Genomic DNA, 22,980 nt, shown 5'->3' on the forward strand with positions numbered 1-22,980 from the left:
GCGTTGAACCCACAGCAGGGCAGTGATCTCCTGCAGGGATGAGTTGAGGGCACAAGGGACGGTGACGGTCAGGATCAGTATTTGGCTTCCATGGCCACACACGTCAATGGGCCCCTGGTCGAGGAGGCATCTGAAACCTCTGAGGCAGCTGCAGCCCAGCCTGGAAAATGACACGGTAGGCTTCCAGGTCCCAAGCCGGGTGTGCCGCACCTCTTTTGGACCCCAGGCACGTGGTCTTGTCAGACGGTGGAATTGGGTTCCCATGGGCAGAGTGCCTGAGCTAGGGTGAGGGTTTGGTCCAGGGACGTCGCCAGGGCTGAAGCGACTCTGGTCTCGTGATCTCCCTCCAGGGCTGAAGTGAGGGCCCATGGGACAAGGCCGCACAAGTACAGTGTTAGTTTTCGAGGCAGCCTTATGTTTTGGTGAAGGGTCCCGGTTAGGGGTACGGTTAGGATTAGGGTTAGGACAGAAGAGGCTCCAGACGCCAAACCCACAGCAGGGCATGGTCTCCCCGCAGGGCTGAGATGAGGGCAGATGGGACGGCCACACACGTCGATGTGCCCCTCATCGAGGAGGGCTCTGGAATCCTCTCAAGCAGCTTCAGCCCGACATGGGAAATGACTAGCTGAGCGTCCAGGTTCCATGCCGAGTGAGCCTGCACCGCTTGTGCACCCCAGGGGCGTGGTGTTGTCAGATGGTGTAATTGGGTCCCCATGGGGAGAGAGCCTTAGCTAGGGTTAGGTTCGGTCCTGGGACGTTGCAAGGGCCAAAGCGAATCCGGTCTCATGATCTCCCGTGAGGCCTGAACTGAGGGCCCATGCGACAAGGCAGCTCAAGTGCAGGGGTAGGTTTCCAGGCAGGCTTAGGTTTTGGTGGAGGGTCCCGGTTCGGGCTAGGTTTAGGGTTAGCGTTAGGCCCCAGAGGTCTCCAGGCGCTGAACTGACAGCAGGGCAGTGGTCTCCCCGAAGGGCTGAGTTGAGGGCACAAGGGACGGTGCCGGTCAGGATCCCTCTTCGGCTGCCAACACCACACACGTCGATCGGGCCCCTGGTCGAGGAGGCCTCCGGGATCCTCTCCGGCAGATGCAGCCTGGCCTGTGAAACGGCATGGTGCGCCTCTGGGTTCAATGCCATGTGAGACTGTACCGCTTCTGGATCCCAGGCGCGTGCTGCTGTCAGACGTTGGAATTGGGTCCCCATGGGGAGAGAGCCTTAGCTAGGGTTAGGGTTCGGTCCAGGGACGTTGCCAGGGCCGAAGCGACTCCGGTCTCGTGATCTCCCTCGAGGGCTGAAGTGAGGGCCCATGCGACAAGGTGGCTCAATTGCAGGGTTAGGGTTCGAGGCAGGCTTAGGTTTCGGTGGATGGTCCCGTTAGGGGTACGGTTAGGGGTAGGGTTAGGTCCCAGGAGGCTCCAGGCGCGGAACCCACAGCAGGGCAGTGGTCTCCCCGAAGGGCTAAGTGGCGTGCAAAAGGGATGGTGCCGGTCAGGATCCGTCTTTGTCTGCAAGGCCACACACGTGATTGGGCCCCTGGTTGAGGAGGCCTCCGGAATCCTCTCGGGCAGCTGCAGCCGGGCCTGGGAAACGACATGGTGAGCTTCCAGATTCCATGCCGAGTCAGCCTGCACTGCTAACGGACCCCAGGCGCGTTGTGTTGTCAGACGTTGTCAGACGAATTGGGTCCTCCTGGGGAGAGAGCCTTAGCTAGGGTTAGGGTTCGGTCCAGGGACGTCACCAGGGCTGAAGCGACTCCAGTCTCGTGACCCTCCCTCGAGGGATGAAGTGAGGGCCCATGCCAGATGGCGGCACAATTGCAGGGTTAGGGTTAGAGGCAGGCTTAGTTTTCGGTGCAGGGTCCCGGTTCGGGGTAGGGTTAGGGTTAGGTTTAGGTCCCAATAGGCTCTAGGCGCCGAACCCACAGCAGGGCATAGGTCTCCCCAAAGGGCTGATTTGAGGGCACAAGGGACAGTGCCCGTCATGATCCGACTTTGGCTGCCAAGGCCACACACGTCGATCGGCCCCTGGTCGAGGAGGCCTCAGGAATCCTCTCGGGCAATGCAGCCACGCCTTGGAAAGGACATGGTGAATTTCCAGGTTCCTTTCGAGTCAGCCTGCACCGCTTCTGGATCCCAGGCGCGTGGTTTTGTCAGAATTGCAATTGGGTCCCCATGGGGAGAGAGCCTTAGCTAGGGTTGGGTTTGGCCCAGGAACGTCGGCAGGGCCAAGGCGCCTCCATTCTCGTGATCTCCCTCGAGTGCTGAAGTGAGGGCCCATGCCAGAAGGCGGCTCAACTCCAGGGTTCGGGTTCGAGGCAGGCTTAGGTTTCAGTGGAGGGTCCCGTTTCGGGGTAGGGTTAGGGTTAGGTCCCAGGAGGCTCTGGGTTGTTACCCCAGAGCATAGCAGGTGTATCTCCAAAGTGCTGAGTGGAGTCACAAGGGTGTGTTCCGGTCAAGATTATTCTATTGGTTCTGAGGCTAGACATATGTATGTGCCACCCTTACTGTAGGCTTCAGGAATCCTCCCGTGCAGCTGCCGTCTTGCTTTGGAAATGACATGGTGATATTCCATGTTCCATGTCGAGTATTTCTTCATCTATTCTGGAACCCATGTGCATGCTGTTATTAGAAAATATACAAATGTGTATTTTCTGATGGAATGATATCTCCCTTGATGGCTTTGCGGTGTTAAAGTACCCTTCTATGATTGTATGAGTATCAATTCTTTACTTTAGGTTTTCAGTGTTTTGTGTATTGGATTCTCTCAGGTTGAGCACATATATGTTTACAATTGTTGTATCTTTCGTTGGATTATTCCTTTTATCATTATAATTTCTTTCTTTCTCTCTTCTTAGAGTTTTATTTTTAAATGTATTTGTTTGATATAGGTATGGCTACTGCTGTTTTCTTTTGATGATTTACTTCTGTAATTACTCTCTTGTCGGTAGAGAATAGATAGGTCCTATATTTCCTCTCACCCAGTGCCTATATTCTCTCACCCAGTGCCTTTTATTATGAGGAGAGAGAGCTTGGGTATGGGAGGGCTGGTTGGGGGAAATGGGGGTAGAGAGAGAGCAAGAGAGAGAATGAGACTCAGTATGTATCTTAAGTAAGTTCCATGCTCAGTGCAGAGCCCAATTAGGACTCAATCCGATGACCCTGGCATCATAGCCTGATCCAAAGTCAAGAGTCGAAATCTCAAGTGATTGAGCCATCCAGGCTCCCCTATCTGTCACCCTGTGCCTTTGGTTGGAGCATTTATCCTGTTTCCTTTCAAAGTAATTGATAGACATATACTTGTCCTTTTATTACTTGATGATTGTTGTTTCTGAATCTTTCTGATCCTTTCTTCTCTTTCTCTTTTTTATGGTTTGCTGGATTTCTTTAGTACCACAGTTGATATTGCTCGTCTTTATAGTCTGCATATGTATTGGTGGTGTTTGATTTGTGGTTATTATTAGGTTTGTACCTAACCACTTGTGCATATAGAATTCTATATTTAGTTGATAGTTGTTTAAGTTTGAACCAGTTCTTTACTCCTCTCCTCCCCGTGTTGTAGATATGTAGTGTCATATTTCAAAACCTTTCATATCGCGAATACTTTGGCTGATGTTTTATAGATGTACTCATTTTTATTGCTTTTGCGTTTCGCACGTTAATAGTGTCACTTTAGGTGTTTCTTTTCCACTTAAAGAGTCCGCTTTAACATTTCGTTCAGGGGTGGTTTGTTGGTTGTGAACTCGCTGAGTATTTATTTGGGAACCTCTTCATCTCTCCTTCCATCTGAATGATAGTGTTGTGGATAGACTCTCTGGCTGCAGATGTTATCCATTCAGCACTTTTACCATACAGTGCTGCTCACTTACGGTTTCAAAGTTTCTTCTGAAAAACATCCAGTGATAACCTTATAGGGCTTCTCTTGTAGGTAATTGTCATCTTTTGGTTTTTCTGCTATTAAATTTTTCTTTATCACGACATTTTGCATTTTAATTCCTATATGACTTGATGTGGATCTGCTTCTGTTGAATATTTTGGGGGTTCTTTGTGCCTCCTACTTCTGCATCTGTTTCATTCCCCACATTAAGGCAGTTTTCATCTATTGTGTCTTCAAATAAATTTTCTGGTTCCATTTCTCAGAGTTTGGAGAATGAGAAATAGGGCAGAAGAGCCCTATTGAAGGTTCTCTGATGAGTCACTGGTTTTGCATGCGTGGAGGGTAGATTTGGGATTCAAATGAACAACCTATCTTTAATTTAAAAGAACTAGAAAAAAACAACAATCTACCAATGTCCAATGTTCTCAAAAGGGAGGAAGTAATGCATATGAGAGTGGAAACCAATGAAACTGAGACCATGAAATCAATAGAAAATATGAAGAAGGCCAACAGTGGGTTTTCTGAAGAGTGAAACAAAAATTTCAAGATTATACGTATACTATGCTAAGACAGAGAGAGGACCCAACTCAAAATAATTATAAATAAAAGGGCAGACATTATACCTGATACCAAAGAAACATAAAGGAGACAAAGAGGCGACCATGGCTAAATAGATGCCAGCAAACCGCCTACATAGAAGAAATGGATAGGTTCTTAGAAACACACAACCTACCAAGACTGTATCAGGAAGAAATAGCAGGTTTGCACAGACCCATTAAAGGAAGACTGCGTCAATACAAGAAGATAACCAAAGAAAGTAAATTGAATCAGTAATCGAAATTCTCTCAGGGAAGAAAAGCCCAGGACCAGGTAGATTCACTGGTGAATGTGACCAAACGTTTGTAGAAGAAATAACAGCAGTCCTCTCACTGATTCAAAAGGAATGAACACCATAAACTCATTTTATGCGACTGGAATTACCCTGGTAGGAAGCCAGAAAAGGATACTACCTGAACAGAAAACTATAGGCCACTATTCCCATGATGAATATAGATGAATAATTCCCAGTGATATACAGGCAAACCAAATTAACCATCACATAAAAAGGATCATTGACCACGATGTAGGGTTTTTCCCTGTAAAGGAAGGGTGTTTCAGAAATGAAAATCAATAAATGTGACCCCTCACATAATTGAATGAAAGAAAAATCGTCCAAAAACCAGACTCAACTATAAATAGCAAACGGAGGATTACTAGAAGGGAGGTGGGCAGGGGGATGGGTTAAATGGGTGATCGGCTAAGGAGGGCGCTAGTAGTGAGGAACACTGGATGTTGTATGTAAGTGATGGATGACTACATTGTACTCCTGAAACTAACATTACACTGTATGTTAACCAACTAGAATTTAAATAAAAACTTGAAAAAAATATATACTAAAGAAATACATAAATAAATTTAAAGTAAACAAAATAAATACATTTTTAAAATTTTTCTTAATGTTTATTTACTTTTGACAGAGACAGAGAGACAGAGAGAAAGAGAGAGACAGAAAGAGAGAGGGGGGGGCATGATCAGGGGAGGGGTAGTGAGAGTGTGAGACACAGAATCCGAAGTAGGCTCCAGGCTCTGAGCTGTCAGCACAGAGCCTGATGCAGGGCTCAAACCCATAGACCGTGAGATCATGACGTGAATCAAGTCGGACGCTCAACCAACTGAGCCACCCAGGCGCCCCATACATTTTAAAAATTAAAAAGAAAACTGCTGTGACTATGTCAATAGATACACAAAAAATGTTCTGAGAATATTTGGTATCCATTTGTGCTAAAAAACTCTTTAAAAATTCCCCGTAGAGGGAACATATCTCAACATAAGAAAGGCCATGTATGTGAATCCCATATCTAACATCATACTCTATAGTGAAATTGTGAAAGATTGTCCTCTAAGATCAGGAACAAGACAAGGATGCCCTAGATATGTGAAGGGGATTGGGTAATGCAGGCTTCTGGTTATGGAATAATAAATTACAGATAGGGATATAGCATAGGGAACATTGAGAATGGTACTGGAATAGTGATGCATGGTGACAGATTGTAGCTACACCTGTGTTAGCGTATCAGAATGTATACACTTGTCCAATCACTATGTTGTTCATCTGAAACTAATGTAACATACTGTATCAGCTATTCCCAAATAACATGATTTTTTAAAAAGGTAAAAGAATGAAATAAAGTTCAGTGTAAAAGAACTTGTTAATATCTAATCAAGAAATACATTAAAGTTCCAAACTAGAAAGTCACCTTGTCACATTCTGTAGCTTTCCTATACACTAACCAAATTATCTAAGAAGAAAAGAAAACAATCCATTTACAATAGCATCAAAAACAATAAACTGTATAGGAATAATTTAGCCAAGGAAGTGAAAGATCTCTGTACAGAAAACTATAACACCCATGTACTGAAATGGAAGAAATTCAATTTGGATGAAAGAAACAGGAGAACACACAAATCAGTGAAAAGCCATCTCACGTCTGTCTTTAAGAGGAATTAATATAGATACAATGTCCATATTACCCAAAGCCATCTAGAGATTCAGTGCAATCTTTATCAAGACTCCAATGCAATTTTTATGCAATTAGAAAAACATATTCTAAAATGTATTTGGAACCACAAAAAGACCCCAAGTAGCCAACGCAAGAAAGAACAAAATAGGAGGCATCACACTTCTCGATTTCTAGCTGCATTCTAACACAAAGAAATCAATTATGTCACTGGCATAAGCACACACACAAGACAATGGAACGGAAATTGAGAGCCCAAACTAAACCCTTGCATGAACAGTCAACTAGTATTTGACAAGGGAGTCAAGAATACATAGTGGAGAAGGGTATTCTCTTGAATAACTGGGGCTGGGAAAATTGGATATACACGTGCATAAGAATAAAGCTTAGCACCTTATGTTATACCACTCCAAGAATTAACTTGAAATGGATTAAAGATGTAAATGAATAGTACGGAAACCAAATTCTTCCTCATCGTTTCAGCTCTTACTATGCCAAGACGGAGCTGTTGAGGTGGTGAAGGGCTGGGTGGAGAGTAGTCCTGGACATAGAAGACTGTGTGTGTGGAACAGACTTTCTTTAGTAGTCTGGAATTATCCCTCTGATTCTTTAAGACTAGCCACTTCCTTCCCCACATTTGCAGACACAGCTAGTACCATGCTGCCAGCAATGCACTGCTTTGCCTCCTCCAACTCTTAGAAATTCTAGGTGGGACCCAGTGGGAAGGGTGGAGTTTAGAAGCACTGATGCTGCCCTGTTGACACCAGGTGGAGAGGAAGGAGACAGGTGCCATTCGGCTTCATTGGGGTTCAGGTGTGTTAGTGTTGGTGTTGGTGTTGAATTTTTCACCTTTTACCCTAACACATCTCCAAAGTTTAATTTCTGTCCTGCAGGTCCACGTGGTTTCCAGGATATTTCCTCCTTTCCCAGAAGTGCCCTCCATGTCATACCCCGTGGGCTGACATTTATCACCACCCATGGGCTTTGGACCACCCCCACCTTCTCCAAACTGGGGTCCTCTGAGACCTCACCTTCCTCCTCCACCATGTGGAAAGATGATATGACTAGTATGAGTTGACTTATAAAACACGTTGTGTCTTTTACTTGTTATGTGTTTGGAGGAGATGCATTGATGGCACCACAGGGCTTTCAGGTCAGCCTGAGTGAGGATGTTGTAAGGTTCTTCAAGTTTCTCAGGACATGCATGAAATGGGCAGTCATTTCCACATAGTGAGCTGGGCAACACGTGTCTCTGATAGAGAAGGAAAGAGGCCTTATACGTGCTGAGAGACATAGCATTCCTTGGGATGTAGCTTGTACAGAGACCATGTGCTGGGCTCTCTGAGGGATGAAACACACCCCTAACATACTTTCTAGCGAGTTGAGACCTGAGCTGCTCACAGCTGCTTGTTTAGTTACAAAAACACCTGAACCAGGGCCCTGTGAACCTTCCTCAAGGGACAGGATCAGATCTCCCTCTTGTCCTCAAGGGTCACCCGAGGCACGTGGAAAACGCTCTGTCCCTGGTAAGGGACCCGAGAGTGTGAATGAGTTGAATATAATGATACATGTTCAGGATGGTTTGTTTTTCTTCCACACAGTCTATGCAAGTCAGAATCAACCTCCATCCGCCTCCATCCTTTATGAGACCTAAGACGTGATGCAGCTCCAATGGGAAATATCAGTTGTGTCTCTACCAAGGATGCAGAAAAAGACAAGGTAAATTCTGTTGCCAGTTTCAGTTGCAATACTTTCTGGAAACTTTTATCTGGCCTTGTTTGTTTTTTGTTTTTTGTGTTTTGTTGTTGTTGTTGTTGTTGTTGTTGTTGTTGTTTTTTGGCCTTCTGGTGTCTTTACCGTTTGATTTATGTCCTCACAAGCCTCCAGGCTTCTCCAATGTAACATCATCATGTTAGCTAGTGCCTCTGGACGCCACAAGTGCATAGAGACTGAGGACCACGTGGCTCTCACTTAGTGTTTGTGGAAATAACTTGAGGAGGATGACACTTCACTGCACCCTCAAGTCTTCTGGAGCGTCTGACTCCTTCCACACCTTCTTTACACGGGATTATCCTGATTATTTTCATTTTTTCCTATTTCAGTGTAGGCCATGAATGTGTTCAGAATGTCTGCTATGAGCCTCATGACTGGAATTGATAAAAACTCTTTCCAACATTATATTGTGTGGTTTGTGCAGTGCTGAGGGTTCTTAGAAAAATTTCAGAATTCATTACTGGTCCTTCTGTGTTGGCAAATGTACGATAGAGAATTTCTCCAGTTGTCCCCCAGGTGGAAATACTCTGAATTTTCAGAAGCGGCATGTGTAATAAAAAATGTACGTGGAACTGCAGAGAATCAGTGATTACTTGCAGGGCCAGTACCTCACAGAGTTCTCCAGTTGTGTTTATAGGAGTAGGTTCTCTTGTGTCCCGGGAGCAGTTGTAATTGGTACTTTGTCTCATGATTCCTTATGGGAGTTTTTCACCTGAAATTGAGACATGTTTGTGTTCATTCTTTTAGGTAGAATTTCTACCTCCCTTTTACAATGGCAAAAAATAGCTCTGCAACTCATGTTGTATTTAAAAGCTGAATTACCTGTAAATTAAGATAAACATACTTGAGACCAATGAATATGCACAGGTAATGTGTTTCCCTCAGAAAACTCATATCCAGGCCCCAATGCTGGACTCCAGGAATCCCCATCTCCTCAGAGGTCTTTGTGGCCTTGCACAGAATATGTGTTTGTAAGGGAGGGAAGCAAAGTGAGGACAGGCATAGGATCGCAGGTAGAGCTTTGACCTTGGGGTGGCCCTGGATCTCTGTGTGGTTCTGGTCATTTCTTTCATTCCTTCATGTTCTGTCTGTTCTCAATGTGCAAAGAAAAAGTCTGCAGATCTAGTGGAAGAGGACACCAGAGAGATCCTGGACACAGATGCTTGCCTCTCTGGAATACTTTCCTTTATTAGACTGGCATTACTGCCATCAATCTTCTAGAACAGGACTCTTTGGCTTTCTGCATTTTTAAACATGGGCAGTGACGTGTGGTGACAGTCGTTTTTCCTTGTGGCATCTGGTGCTTTCAGGCTATAGGTGGGACCTCATGGAAGGGTAGAGTTTTCTGACACTGATGCTCTGTTCTACTAGAACCCATGAATGAGCAAGGGGCCAGGTGCTGACACCTGCTTCATTGTGTTTCAGTTCCTGTGGGCGTTCTGCTTCTGTCTGTCATACCAACACACCTGTCACTTCTGTAGGTCCCTATGGATGCAAGAGGACCTTCTTATTTCCCAGGTCCACCCTGCACAGATACAATTTATCACTGTTCATGGGCTCTATGGGCTGCCTCCAGCTCCTTGATGGTGGGACAGGACCCACCACCTCCACCTCGACTATTTGTGAGATAAACTGAGCTGTATGAGTTGACATGTTCAGCATGTTCAGTTTCTATGTTGTTGAGTCTTTGAGAGGATGGAGAGATGGCCTCACACGCTTTGTAATGCAAGGGTGCTGCTGGATGAGGACACTGTTAAGATTCCTCAAGTTTCTCAGGACATACATATGTTGGGCTGTGTCATTTCCATTACTGAGCTGGGCTGCATATATCCTTTGTGGAGAAGGAAAGAGTCTTTTAATAGAAAAGCAGGCATATCAGTTCTGCAGATGTGCCCAGCACACAGTCCATGTCCCTGGCTCTGTGAGAGATGAGGCAAACCCTTACCATCAGGGGCTTCAACTGTCCTAATGGGGAGAGAGTCACATGCGTTAAATTACATGGAGCTTCTGGTCTACAATAATGGCAGCTCCAGTAATGGGTCCTCAAGTACAAGAGACGGAGACATGAAACTCATGGAAATGAATTGGAGACTGTGCATGAGAAGGGAGAGCTGAGATGGTACAGAGAGGAGGGTGTTGGACTCAGTGAGATGGAGTTGGAGGCCATTTGTGGCAGGGCCCACAACCTGGGCAGGGATTGTGAGCGCAGAGTGGCATCCACACAGAGCTGCTGTATGGGTTCAAGGATAGTCCATGCAGGTATCATCTCTGAAATGTCATTGTGGCCAAAGTGCACCTAGTTCATTATCTAAATAAAGACTGTTGTTTCTCTTGGAGGTTCTCCTGAAGGTTCTGGATCCTTGTGAAAGAATGCCCTGGAGATTTGTAGTTTTTCTTGGTTCTTATGGGATGCTTGTCTGCCTAAGTTTGTGTGCCTCTGTGAGACTAAATGTGATGAAAGGTTGTAGATTAGCTGTGTGGCTTCCTTGGCCTTCAGCCTGTATCAGACTCTTAGCAGGGAAATCAGGGTTGATCAGGAAACGCCCCTGCTGGAATCTTGTCACCGCACCCCTGAACCTACTGTCATGACCCTGCATGAAGGTGTACATCTCTGAAACTTCCCTCACAATTTCCAGAGGCACTGCCTGTGATCCTGCTGTCTCAGCCCTAATGCCAGCTCTCAGTGGGGCCATCTCAGAGCCTCAGCATTGTAATCTGAGAAGCAGGAACAATGTTGGTCTCTGAGGTCAGTGCGATGAAGAGGTGGTTAAGCACATAAGGAATTTGTAAAATGTATGGGATGAGTGGGCATTCACCCTTCTCAGGGTGGAAATGAATGAATCTGCACACAGAAGATCATCAACAGATGTTCATTCAGTTTCATGAAACTAAGGGTATAATGCCTGAGGTTGGGAGATTGGCAATTCCTGTTTCAAAAGATACAACAAAGACCCCTGTGTTTTTTCTATTAAAATTCAGGTCCTACTTTACAAGGAAGGAAAAGATAAGTATGAGAATGTGTATATTCAGGCATCTATATCTCAGATCTGAGGTAGACATACTAATGCAGCCACACAAATATGTGCTCATCCAAGGCCACAGATATATTGTAGAAGACAAAATGCATAGAGGAGAACAGAAGATCCCTTTGCAATAAGTCAAAATCACTTTGACGTAGAGGACAATCCGTTTGAAATTTGGAGAGGACACTGAACCATTACAAACCAGCTATGGTTATTATATATTTAGAGATGGTGTCTAATCTGCCCCATGGTCTGAATGCTTTCCCTGCCCACCCTGTCCACTCCACTTTGTCCTTCCTAATGTCCCCTAATACACTTGTCACAGTTGTGTTTCCATGTCAGCGTCAGCTTCCAGGAAAATCAACACTCATTCCCCATCAAGCGTACACTTTGGGGTTCCTGTGTATGGAGTCAGCCAACACATAGTATGTACAGGATTGGTGGAAGAAGACAGATCATTCTTTGGGGTTGTAATGCCTGGAAGGGACCTATAGTTCCATCTGAGGAGTTGGATACATCCTTTAGGGAGATCTGGTGGTGGTTGTTATATCTGTAGATAGATACTCATGAGCACTTGGCGTGCGTGCTAGTTGATGGGGTTCGTGCTGATGAGGAGGGCAGGTATCTCTCTCCAGGAAAGGGTCTCTTCCGATGGTGAGGAATGGATTCAGGAGACCGGTAAGGAGGCCCTGCATTAACTCAGCTCTTGTGCCCTTGTGCACCTTACCAGCTTCCCCCAATAGCACCAATCTAGGTGGCCTCAAGGGGGCAAATGGCGCAGCTTTTGTGGTGAGTCCCACATGATGTCCCACAAAGTTTCCCCTGTTGCCTTATTGAGGAATCAGGAGGGCAGTGCTCCATGGTCTGAGATAGGTTCCTTGGACACCACCCAGGAGAGTTGTGGGTAAGCATATGGCTCCTTCTACATCGGCCAAGCCTATCCACTTTGCCCCAGGCACCCCGAAACCTCTGAGCCCCTTTTTCCTCCCAGCTTAGGGAAGCAGCCAGCCCTCCAGAAGCTTTTGGGTCATGGATTAGCCACCAAGGGTAAATGTCTGGCTGTCCACATGCTGCCAGCATTGCTCTAGCAAATGTCAACATGAGCAGCTGCTGTACAGGGGATTCTCCTCCATTGTGATCAGGGCCTGGGACAAAACAAGACATGAGAGAGGGAGAGACAGGAGTGCCCTGTGCTCCTGGACAGGGCTGCATGCACAAAGCAGATATCCTGAAGCCTGGGGAGAGGTGGAGAAAGAGACAGGCAGGGAGAGAGACATTGAATTTGTGATAGGGGAATTGGGCAAGTCCTAGAGAGTGAAAGGAAGAAATAGAGAGTGATGTGGTTAGAGATAAAGAGAGACAAAGAGGAAGTACAAGGAGAAAGTAGAGACCTGGTCCAGGAATGTGGATGGGGTGAGATGGGCCAGGGGAGAGGGGATGTATGAAGTATCTCTGAGTGCTGGGGCAGAAATGGCAGGTATCATGGGCATCAGTGTTGTGTGACTCCAAGACTCCAACATCCCTGGGGCCAAGCTTTGCATAGGCTATTGCATTTGAAAAGATGGGTATCCCTCATTTCTCCTGGAATTGTGGGGGCACAGCCTCATGTTCTGTCATGGAGAGGGATGTCTTGAGGGAGAGTGTGCTGCTCTTTGGCAGGTAAACACTAGAGCCGCCCTGTGGGGAGGGAACCCGGACCCATCTCCCTCACTGCCCCAGGCCCTGTTGGATTTCCCCGCCGCTCCCTACCAGCTGGTCTTCCTCATGTTCTGAACCCAGGCATCAGGCATTGTGTTGCCCCCAGGTCCGGCAGTCTGGACCTGGCAGAGTTGAACTGCTGATATTGATAAAAAGTATTTGACGAGAAGGTCCATATTCTCCCTCTGGAGCTAGCGGTGTGCATCAAGATCGTGGGTTTTTATCCTCCTGTCCACTGCCAAACTGAGGATGCCAGATGGTAGGTGAACTTTTTAAAACACCATAGTCTTCTCTTACATCAAATTCAAAGACATTTTCTTGTCCCAGATTTCTTTTAATTTTGAAGAGACGGCAATTAGTAATTGAAGGCATAATGAATGGTCCTATAGGAATTTGACCTATATGACTGATGGACATTATTTCATACATTTGTATCCCTAAAGCACATTTCATTGGAAATATTAGCCAAGGATACATACAGTAAATTCATAACAGATGTGTAGCTCCCTGTAAGTTGCATTCTGACCCTGCCACATATGTGTCATCAAAGATATTATTAGTGACTATTCATATAAGCTCTCTACATCAAGATGGTGATGTTAGAGAATCTAGTATAAATGGAATTTCACAGATTTTAATTAGGAATGATTTTCTTTTTAATTTATAATGTTTCTGTTTTTCTTTTCTGGAGAGAGCCTGAGTGAGGGAGGGAGGGGGGAGAGAGCAGGAGACATGGAATCTGGGGCAAGCTCCAGGCTCTGAGCTGTCAGGACAGAACCTGACGCAGGGCTCAATCCCATGGACTGCAAGGTCATGACCTGAGGGGAAGTCGGATGCTTAACTCACTAAGCCACCCAAGCGCCCCAGGAATGATAGTTCATTGGCAAAAAAAAAAAAAAAAAAAAGATAAAGATAGCATAAAGGATGTCAACTTTTCATTGAAATATTCTTCACACATTTGTTGTATTAGTTTTAGGCATACATTGTAGTCATTCCATATGTCTATAAATTATGTTGTACTTCAGCACAAGTGTAGCTATCCTGTGAAAGCATGCAACAATATTATTACAGGATTGACTCTATTCCATTGGCTGTCTCTTGTATCCCTGGGACTCATTCGTTCCATAGCTGGAAGCAGTTATCTCTCTCTCAAAGGTGTCAATTCTTTATCTAACCTAAATACTCTGGTGGTAAACACAATTACTTGCTCAGCATGTGTAAATTGGCGGTCTATTTTGCTGTGGACATTGCTTAAAACATTACAAATGATGTCATTGTGTTAATAAGTTCTGTTTCATTCTTCACTCAAATAAAAAAGGAGAAGGAAAAGATTTCTTTGTGTCCCAGGCCCTGTCACTAAGACCCTTCCCATTGTGGAGAACAGGCGGAGTTGCCCAGAGCACCTTCAGTCCCTCAGCTGAGCGACCAGGGCCTTCAACATTGCAGGAATTCCCAGGGTAGCCAGCAGAGAGAGCTCAAGCACCACAGACCCGGAGGGGCGGGCTGCTCTGCCTAGGCAGTGATGGCCAGCAGAGGGCGCACTATTGGCTTTTCTGACCCAGGGCACTTCAGAGCAGGAAGGGCTGCTGCTGCTCCCAGAGGACACAGGGCCTCTACTGCTGTCTCAGGACAGAGAGCAGAGCTGTGTTTCCAGCGGGTTCTGCCACCCGCCCCAGGGGAGACCTTGGGAGCTTTGCAGCAACTTGGCATCTCCTGAGTCGCCAGAGAGAAGCTGCCTTGTTGTACTGAGTGCTGAGGAGGGGGCCCTGGGTGGCTTCCCTGGGCATGATGGTTGCTAAACAGCATAGGCCCTTGCATTTTCTGGGTTGTTCCTGTGTTTAATTCCTCAACTTCCTGGACAGTATTTGAACAAGTCGTATTTTACTAAAGGACTCGTGGATTGTGGGGTTCCACGACTTCACCTCATAGATGCAGCCAATGGTTTGTTCCAGATTCAGGCTTGTTTCCGGTAAGAAACGCTGACAGAAATTCAGAAGAACGGGAGCTGCATTCCATTAGGACTTGAATACACGAAATGTTCGTCTCAGGACCTTCTAGAAGAATGAGCTGGGACCCACTTTCCGAGTCCTGCTGGAACCAGTGACCGAGGTAAGGGCACAAACTGTCCCCCACATCATGCATGCTTTTTTAAAAAAAATTATGGTTATTTTTCCAACCTAATGAAGTGATTGAAAACTACAGAAAACCTGGTAGGTAGGTGTCTTAACCTGATGTTATCTATTACTTTAAATTGCACTTAGGAAACCTACAGTGTAATATTCGTTTCAGGCATACAATATAGAGCAACACTTCCATGCATCACCTGGTGCTCATCCCAGGTGCACTTCTTAATCCCCAGCAGCTGTTTCATCCATTCCCCCACCTCACTGTGGAACCCCTCAGTTTGTTTTCTAGTTAAGAGTGTTTGTCACTGTCTCCCCCCCCCCCTTGTTTTGTTTCATTTTCATGTGTTAGTGAAATCATCTGGTATTTGTGTTTCTCTGACAGGCTTATTTCACCCAGCATAACATTCTCTCACTCCATCCACCTCGTGGAAAATGACAAGATTTCATGTTTTTATGGCTGAATAATATTACATTCCATATACTACATCTCAGTTTATTCATCAGTTGATGGATGCTTGGTCCGTTTCCGTAATTTGGCTTTTGTAGAAAATGCTGCTGTAAACTCATGGTGCATGTATCCCTTTGAAGAATTGTTTTTGTATTCTTTCTGTAAATACCTCGTAGTGAAATTGCTGGATCGTAACATGGTTCTATTTCCATTTTTTTTTTTTGACGAATCTCCATGATGTTTTCCAGAGTGGCTGCACCAATTTGCATTCCTTCCCACAATGCAAGAGGGCTTCTCTTTCCCCACATCCTTGCCAACACCTGCTGTTTCATCATTCGTTGATTTTAGTCTATTCTCACAGATGTGACGTGTTATCTCATTGTACTTTTGAATTGTATTTCCCTGAAGATGAGTAATGCTGAGCATCTTTTCGTGTGTCTCTTGGCTATGTTTATGTCACCTTGGGAAAATGTCCATTCATGTCATCTGCCCATTTTTCATTGGATTTCTCATTTTTTGAGTGCTGTATAACTTTATATATTTTGGACAGTAACCCTTTATCAGATGTCATTTACAAATATTATTCTGTAGGTGTTTTAGTTTTGTTGATTATTTCCTTTGTGACAGAAGCTTTTTATTTTTATGAAGTCCCATTATTTTTGCTTGTGTTTCCCTTACCTCAGGAGATATATCTACAAAGATGTTTGTACAGCCAATGTCAAATAAGATACTGCCTGTGTTAGGTATCCTCTGGGATTTTTATGGTTTCAGGTTTCACACATAGTTCTTTATTCATGTTGGATTTATTTTTGTGTATGTTGTAAGAAAGTGGTCCGTTTGTGTTTTTGTTTTGTTTTGCAGGTTGCTGTCTAGTTTTTCCAAAACCACATGTTGAGGGGACTTTTTTTTTAAGTTTATGTATTTATTTTTGAGAGAGAGAGACAGAGAGACAGAGAGAGAGAGAGAGAGAGAGAGAGAGAGAGAGAGAGAGAGAGAACATGCAGAAGAGGGGCAGAGAGAAATGGAGAGAGAGAATATGCTCTGCACTGCCCTGAGATCATGATCGGAGCTGAATCCACAATCACACGCTGTGGAGCCACACATGTATCCCAAGGGTATCTTTTTTTCCCCCACTGGATATCCTTTCCTGCTTTGTTGAGAATTAATTGACCATATATGTATGAGTTCATGCCTGGGTTTCCATTCTATTGGTCTCTGCGTCTGTGTTTTTGTTGTGGGTGGTGGTGGTTGCCAGTACCATACTGTTCTGTTCAGTACAGCTTTGTAATATAACCTAAAGTTTAGAAGCGTGATGTCTCCAGCTTTAGTTTTGGTCTTCAATTTCTTTTGGCTGTTTGGGGACTTTGCCACTCCATACATATTTTGGGACTATTTGTTCTAGTTCTGTGACAAATGTTTTGTTTGTGGGATAGGGATTTCATTACATGTGTAGATTGTTTTGTGGAGTGTAGACCTTTTAACAGTATTTTGTTCTTCCTATCCGTGAACATGAAATGTATTTCCTTTTCTTTGTGTCCTCTTCCATTTCTTTCATCAGTGTTTCACAGCCTTTAGAGTACAGATCTTTTACCTCTTTGGTTAGGTTTATTCCAGGTATCTTGGGGTATTTGGTGCACCTGTCAATGGGATTGATCCCTTACTTTCTCTTTCTGTTAATTCATTATTTGTCTACAGAAATGCAATAGATTTATGTACATTGATTTCTGTATATTTTGATTTGTCGAATTCATATATCAATTCTAACAATTTTGGGGGGAGTCTTTCATGTTTTCTATAGAGAGCATCATGTCATTTCCAAATAGTGAAAGTTCTGTGTCTTCCTTGCCAATTTGGATGCCTCTTATTTCTTTTTGTTGTCTTATTGCTGTGGCTAAAACTTACAGTACTATGTGGGATAACAGTGGTGAGAGGGATCATCCCTGTCTTGTCCCCGATCTTGGAAGAAAAACTTTCAATTTTTCCCCATTGAGGATGAGATGACCTGTGGGTTTTTCATAGATGACCTTTATTATGTGCAGGTAGGTTGAGTACCAATATGCTTTCTAGGGGTTTTTATCGTGAATGGATGTGACATTTTGTCAAATAGTTTCCCTGCATGTCTTGAAAGCATCGTATTGTTCTTATCCTTTCTTCTATTACTGTGGTGCATCATGTTGATTGATCTGTGAATGTGGAACCACCCTTGCAGTTCGGGAATATATACCACTTGATTATGGTAAATGATTCTATTAATGTATTATTGACTTCAATTTGAAGGTATTTTGATGTGAATTTATGCATACGTATTCATCGGGATATTGGTCTGTAGTTTTATTTAAAAATTTTTTAACATATTTAATGTATTTATTTACGTAGAGACATAGAGTCCATAAAGGTGAGGGAGGGGCAGAGAGACAGGGAGAGGGAGAATCCTGGCGATGCTCCACACTGTCAGCACAGGGTCCAACGTGGGACTCGAACCCATGCGCTGCAAGATAATGTCCTAATCCAAAATTAAGATTTGGACACTAAACCCACCGAGCCACACAGGAGCCCTGGCAGTTTTCATTTTTAGTGGAGGCTTTAACTGGTTTTGGTATCAGGGTAATGATGACCTCATAAGATGAATTTGTAAGTTTTCCTTCTTTTTTTATTTTTTGTAATAATTCGATAAGAATACATATTATCTCTTCCTTAAATGGATGGTAGAATTCATTAGTGAAGCCATCTGGCCCTGAACTCTTGTGTTGGGGGGAAATTTTTTTATTACTGATTTGATTTCTTTCTGTTTTCAGATTTTATGTATCTTCCCATTTCAGTTTTGGTAGTTTGTGTGTTTCTAGGAATTGTTCCATTTTTCTCAGAGTGTCCAATTTGTTGCATATAGATTTTCATAATATTATCTTCTAACTGTATTTTTGTGGCGTTGCCTGTTATTTCTCCTGTGTTATTTGTGATTTTATTTACTTGAGTCCTTTCCTTCTTCTTTGTGAAAACTCTGCCTAGGAGGTTTTCATGTTGATTACTGTTTTCAAGGAACCAGCCCCTGGTTTCATTGATTTGGTCTAGTGTCTTTTTGGTTTCTATAGTCCTTATTTCTGCCGTAATCTCTATTATTTCCTTCCTTCGGCTGTTCTTCTCATTCCTTTAGTTATAAGTTAGGATTGTTTGGGATTTTTCTTGTTCTTTATGGTAGTCTTGTACTGCTATATACTTCCATCATAGACTGCTTCTGCCTCATTCCAAATATTTTTACCAGTGTATTTTCATTTTCATTAGTTTCAGTGTATTTTCTCATTGATTTCCTGTTTGATCCATTCATTTGGTAGCATGTTATTTAACCTCCCTTTATTTGTGGCCTTTCCCCCTTAGTGTGTGTGTGTGTGTGTGTGTGTGTGTGTGTGTGTGCGCGCGCGCGCACGCACACATGGTTAACTTCAAGTTTCTTAGCTTTGTGGTCAGAAAAAATGCTTGGTCTGATCTCTGTCTTTGGGTACCTGTTGAGGCCTGCTTTGTGACCTAGAATGTGATCAATTATGGAGAATGCCCCATGTGCACTTGAAAAGAATGTGTACTCTGTCATTTTAGTATGGAGTGTTCTGAATATATCTGTTAAACTCATCTGGTTCAGTGTGTGATTCAAAGCCATTGTTTCCTTGTTGATTTTCTATTTACAGGTTCTGTCCATCGATGTGAGTTATGTGTTAAAGTCCTCTAATATCGTTATATTATTATAAATGAGTTCTTTTATGTTTGTTGTTAAATGTTTTATATACTTGGTAGTTGCATGTTGGGGGCATCAAAATTTGTAATCATTGGATCTTCTTGTTTGGTTGTCCCCTTTAGTATGAGATAGTGTTCGTCTTCATCTCTTGTTACAGCTTTATTTATTTTTTAAATTTAAGTCTTAGTTGACATACAGTGCATTCTCGGATTCGTGAGTAGAATTCAGTGATTCATCCCTTACATACAACACCCAGTGCTCATCACAACAAGTGCTCTTCTTAATACAGGTCCCCCATCTAGCCCCGAGCTGACCCATCTCCCTCCATGAACCTTCACTTTTTTTTTCTCTATCATTAAGAGACACATGTAGTTTGTTACCACTCTTCTCTTTTCCTGCCCCCTTCCCATGTTTTCATCTGTTTTGTTTCTTCAATTCCACATGAGTGAAATCATATATTTGTCTTTCTCTGATTGACATATTTCACTCAGCATAACACATTTTAGGTCCATCCACATCGTTGCAAATGGCAGGATTTCATTCTTTTTGAAGCTGAGACATATTAGATTGTATATACATATGTATGTATGTATGTATGTATGTATGAATATACACACACACACACACACACATACACACATGCGTATACATGAATACACAGACACACACATACACAGACCCCACAACTTCTTTATACCTTCATCACTTGATGGATACTTGGGCTCTCCATAATTTAGCTACTGTTGATAAAGCTGCTATAAATATTGGGTGCATGCAATTTTACTGCTAGGTATTGACCTAAAGGGTACCAAACTACAGTCTCGATTTTAAAGTTTTTTTGCCCGATAGAAGTATTGGTACTGGGTTTCTTTTGATATTATTGGCATGAAAAATGTTTTTTCATTCCCTCCATTTAAATCTGCAGGTGACTTAAGTCCAAATAAGGCTTTGTAGGCAGTACCTAGATAGGCCTTGTTTTTTTGTTTGTTTGTTTTCTTTTTCTCTCTCTCTTTTTTTTTTTTTTTTGTCCATTCTGTCCCCCTATCCAATGTCTTTTGATTGGAGAATTTAGTCGATTTACATTAGAGTAATTATTGATAGGTATATATTTAGTGCCCTACTAGTTGTTTTATCATTGTATCTTGATGTTTTCTCTGATGCTTTCTTGTCTGTAACAATTTTGGTCTTTCATTTCCACTAAAAGAGCCCGATTTATATATTCTTTTCTTTTGACTGGTAGTATATTTCTTTACTTATTTTTAATATTTCTTCTTTTTTAAAATTTAACCCCAAGTTAGTTACCTTATAGTGGAATACAGTTTCAGGATTAGAATTTAGTGATCCGTCAATTACAAAAATATATCCAGTACTCATCCCAAGTGCTGTCTCTAATGCCCATCACCCATTTAGCCCATACCCCTATTCAGTAACCCTCCAGGAACCCTGAGCTTCTTCTCTCTATTTAATGGTGTCTTATCGTTTGACTCCATCTCTGTTTGTATCTTATTTTTGCTTTCCTTTCACTACGTTCTTCAGTGTTATGAATTCTCTCATCTGTGGAATTTAATATAATGTGTGTCTTTCTCTGACATATTTTCTTTATCATAATAAAGTCCAGTTCACTCCACGTTGTTGAAAATAGCAACATTTCACTCCTTTTGATCGCCGTGTAATATTCCATTGTATGAATATACATCTTCTTTATCCATTCATCCGTCAATGGTCATTTGGCCTCTTTGCATAATGTAGCTATTGTTGATAATGCTGCTATAACATTGGAGTGTATGTGCCACTTGGAGTCAGCATTAATGTATCCTTTGTGTAAATACCTAGTAGTGCAATTGCTGGGTCCTAGTGCAGTTCTACTTTTGGTTTTTGTAGCGAATCTCCATACTATTTTCCAGAGTGGCTATACCATTTTGCATTCCCACCAGCATTGCAAAACTTTCCCTTTGCACCCTTGCCAACATCTGTCGTTTCCTGAGATGTTAATTTTAGCCATTCTGATAGGCGTGAGGGGATATCTCATTGTGGTTTTGATGTGTATTTCACTTATGAGGAATGAGGGTGAGCATCTTTTCACGTGTGACCAATCTAGATGTCCTGTTTGTTAAAGTGTCTCTTCATGTCTTTTGCCCATTTCTTCTCTGGATTATTTGGTTTTTGGGTGTTGAGTGTGATAAGTTCTTGATAGATTTTGGATACTAACCCTTTATCTGATATGTCACCTGCAAATATCTTCTCCCATTCCATTAAGTTTCCTTTTAGTTTTCCTGATTGTGTCCTCTGCTGTGCAGAAGCTTTTTATCTTGAGGTCCCAATAGTTTATTTTGGTTTTATTGCCCTTGCGTCTGGAGAAATGACAAGCAAGAAGTTGTTACAGTCAGGATCAAAGAGGTAGGTTACTTGTTTTCTACTCTAGGATTTTGATGGTCTCCTGTCTTACATCTAGATCTTTCATCCATTTTGAGGTGTGTGTGTGTGTGTGTGTGTGTGTGTGTGTGTGTGTGTAACAGAGAGAGAGAGAGAGAGAGAGAGAGAGAGAGAGAGAGAGAAGTTTAAGAACATAGTCCAGGTTCATACTTCTCACTGTCCAGTTTTCCCAGTACCATTTGCTGAAGAGACTCTTCTTTTTCCTTTGGATATTCTTTCCTGCTTTGTGAAAGGTTATTCAGCCATATGTTTGAGGCTCCATTTCTGGGTTCCCTATTCTGGTCCTTTGATCTATGTGTCTGTTCTTGTGCCCACACCATACTGTCTTGATGATTGCAGCTTTCTAATGCACCATAAAGTCCAGAATTGTAATGTCTCCATCTTTGTTTTTCTTTTTCAACATTACTTTGGCTCCTTGGGGTCTTTTCTGGTTCCATACAATTTTAGGATTGTTGTCTCTAGCTCTGTGGAAAATGCTGGTGTTATTTTGATAGGAATTACATTGAATTTGTCGATTGCTTTGGGTAGTATTGACATTTTAACAATATTTGTTCTTCTAATCCATGTGCATGGGATTTTTTTTCATTTCTTTGTGTCTTCTTCAACTTCTTTTATAGACGTTGTATGGTTTGTTCTTTTAATTTTTTTAATGTTTATTTATATTTGAGAGAGTGAGCGAGCAAGTGAAAGCGCATGTGTGTGGGGGGGGGGAGGGCAGAGAGAGAGAGGGAGACACAGACTCTGAGGCAGGCTCCAGACTCTGAGCTGTCAGCACAGAGCCCGTCAAGGGACTCAATCCCACAAATGCAGGATCATGCCCAGAACCGAAGATGGCACTTAACCGACTGAGCCACTCAGGAGACCCTCTATTGTTTTAACTGTACTGATCTTTTCCCTCTTTGGTTGGGTTTATCCCTGGGTATTTTATGGTTTTCAGTGCAGTTGTAAATGACATCAATTCCTTGATTTCTCTGTTGATTCATTACTGGTGTATAGAAATGCAATCAACTTCTGCATATTGATTGTATATTCTGATACTTTCCTGAATTCCTGTATCAATCCTAGAAGTTTTTTGGTGGAGTCATTTGGATTTTCCACGGAGAGTATCACGTCTGTGAGCAGGGAAAGATTGATTCCTCCTTGCCAACTTGGACACCTTGTATTCTTTTTGATGTCTGATTGCTGAGGCTAAGACTTCCAACAGTATGGTGAATAAAAGTGCTGAGAGTGGATATCCCCGTCGTGTTCAGTTTTTCACCATTGAAGATGATATGAGCTGTGGGACTTTCATATCTGGATATTCTCATGTTGAGGCATGATACTTCTAT

General features: G+C 43.1%; 1 long non-coding RNA gene across 8 annotated transcripts in view; it reads left to right on the forward strand.

The window, feature by feature from the left end:
* The first annotated feature begins 8,007 nt into the window (after positions 1-8,007).
* The window catches only part of LOC109497167, a 30,370-nt gene continuing 15,397 nt past the window's right edge, over positions 8,008-22,980 (forward strand). For all 8 annotated transcript variants that reach the window (XR_006588774.1, XR_006588777.1, XR_006588773.1 and 5 more), the window contains exons 1-2: positions 8,008-8,146; positions 14,874-15,030. This is a non-coding gene — a long non-coding RNA (uncharacterized LOC109497167). The remainder of the gene's footprint in view (positions 8,147-14,873; positions 15,031-22,980) is intronic.

Source organism: Felis catus, chromosome D4 (genome assembly GCF_018350175.1).
Source record: "Felis catus isolate Fca126 chromosome D4, F.catus_Fca126_mat1.0, whole genome shotgun sequence".
NCBI classification, from domain to species: Eukaryota; Metazoa; Chordata; class Mammalia; order Carnivora; family Felidae; genus Felis; species Felis catus.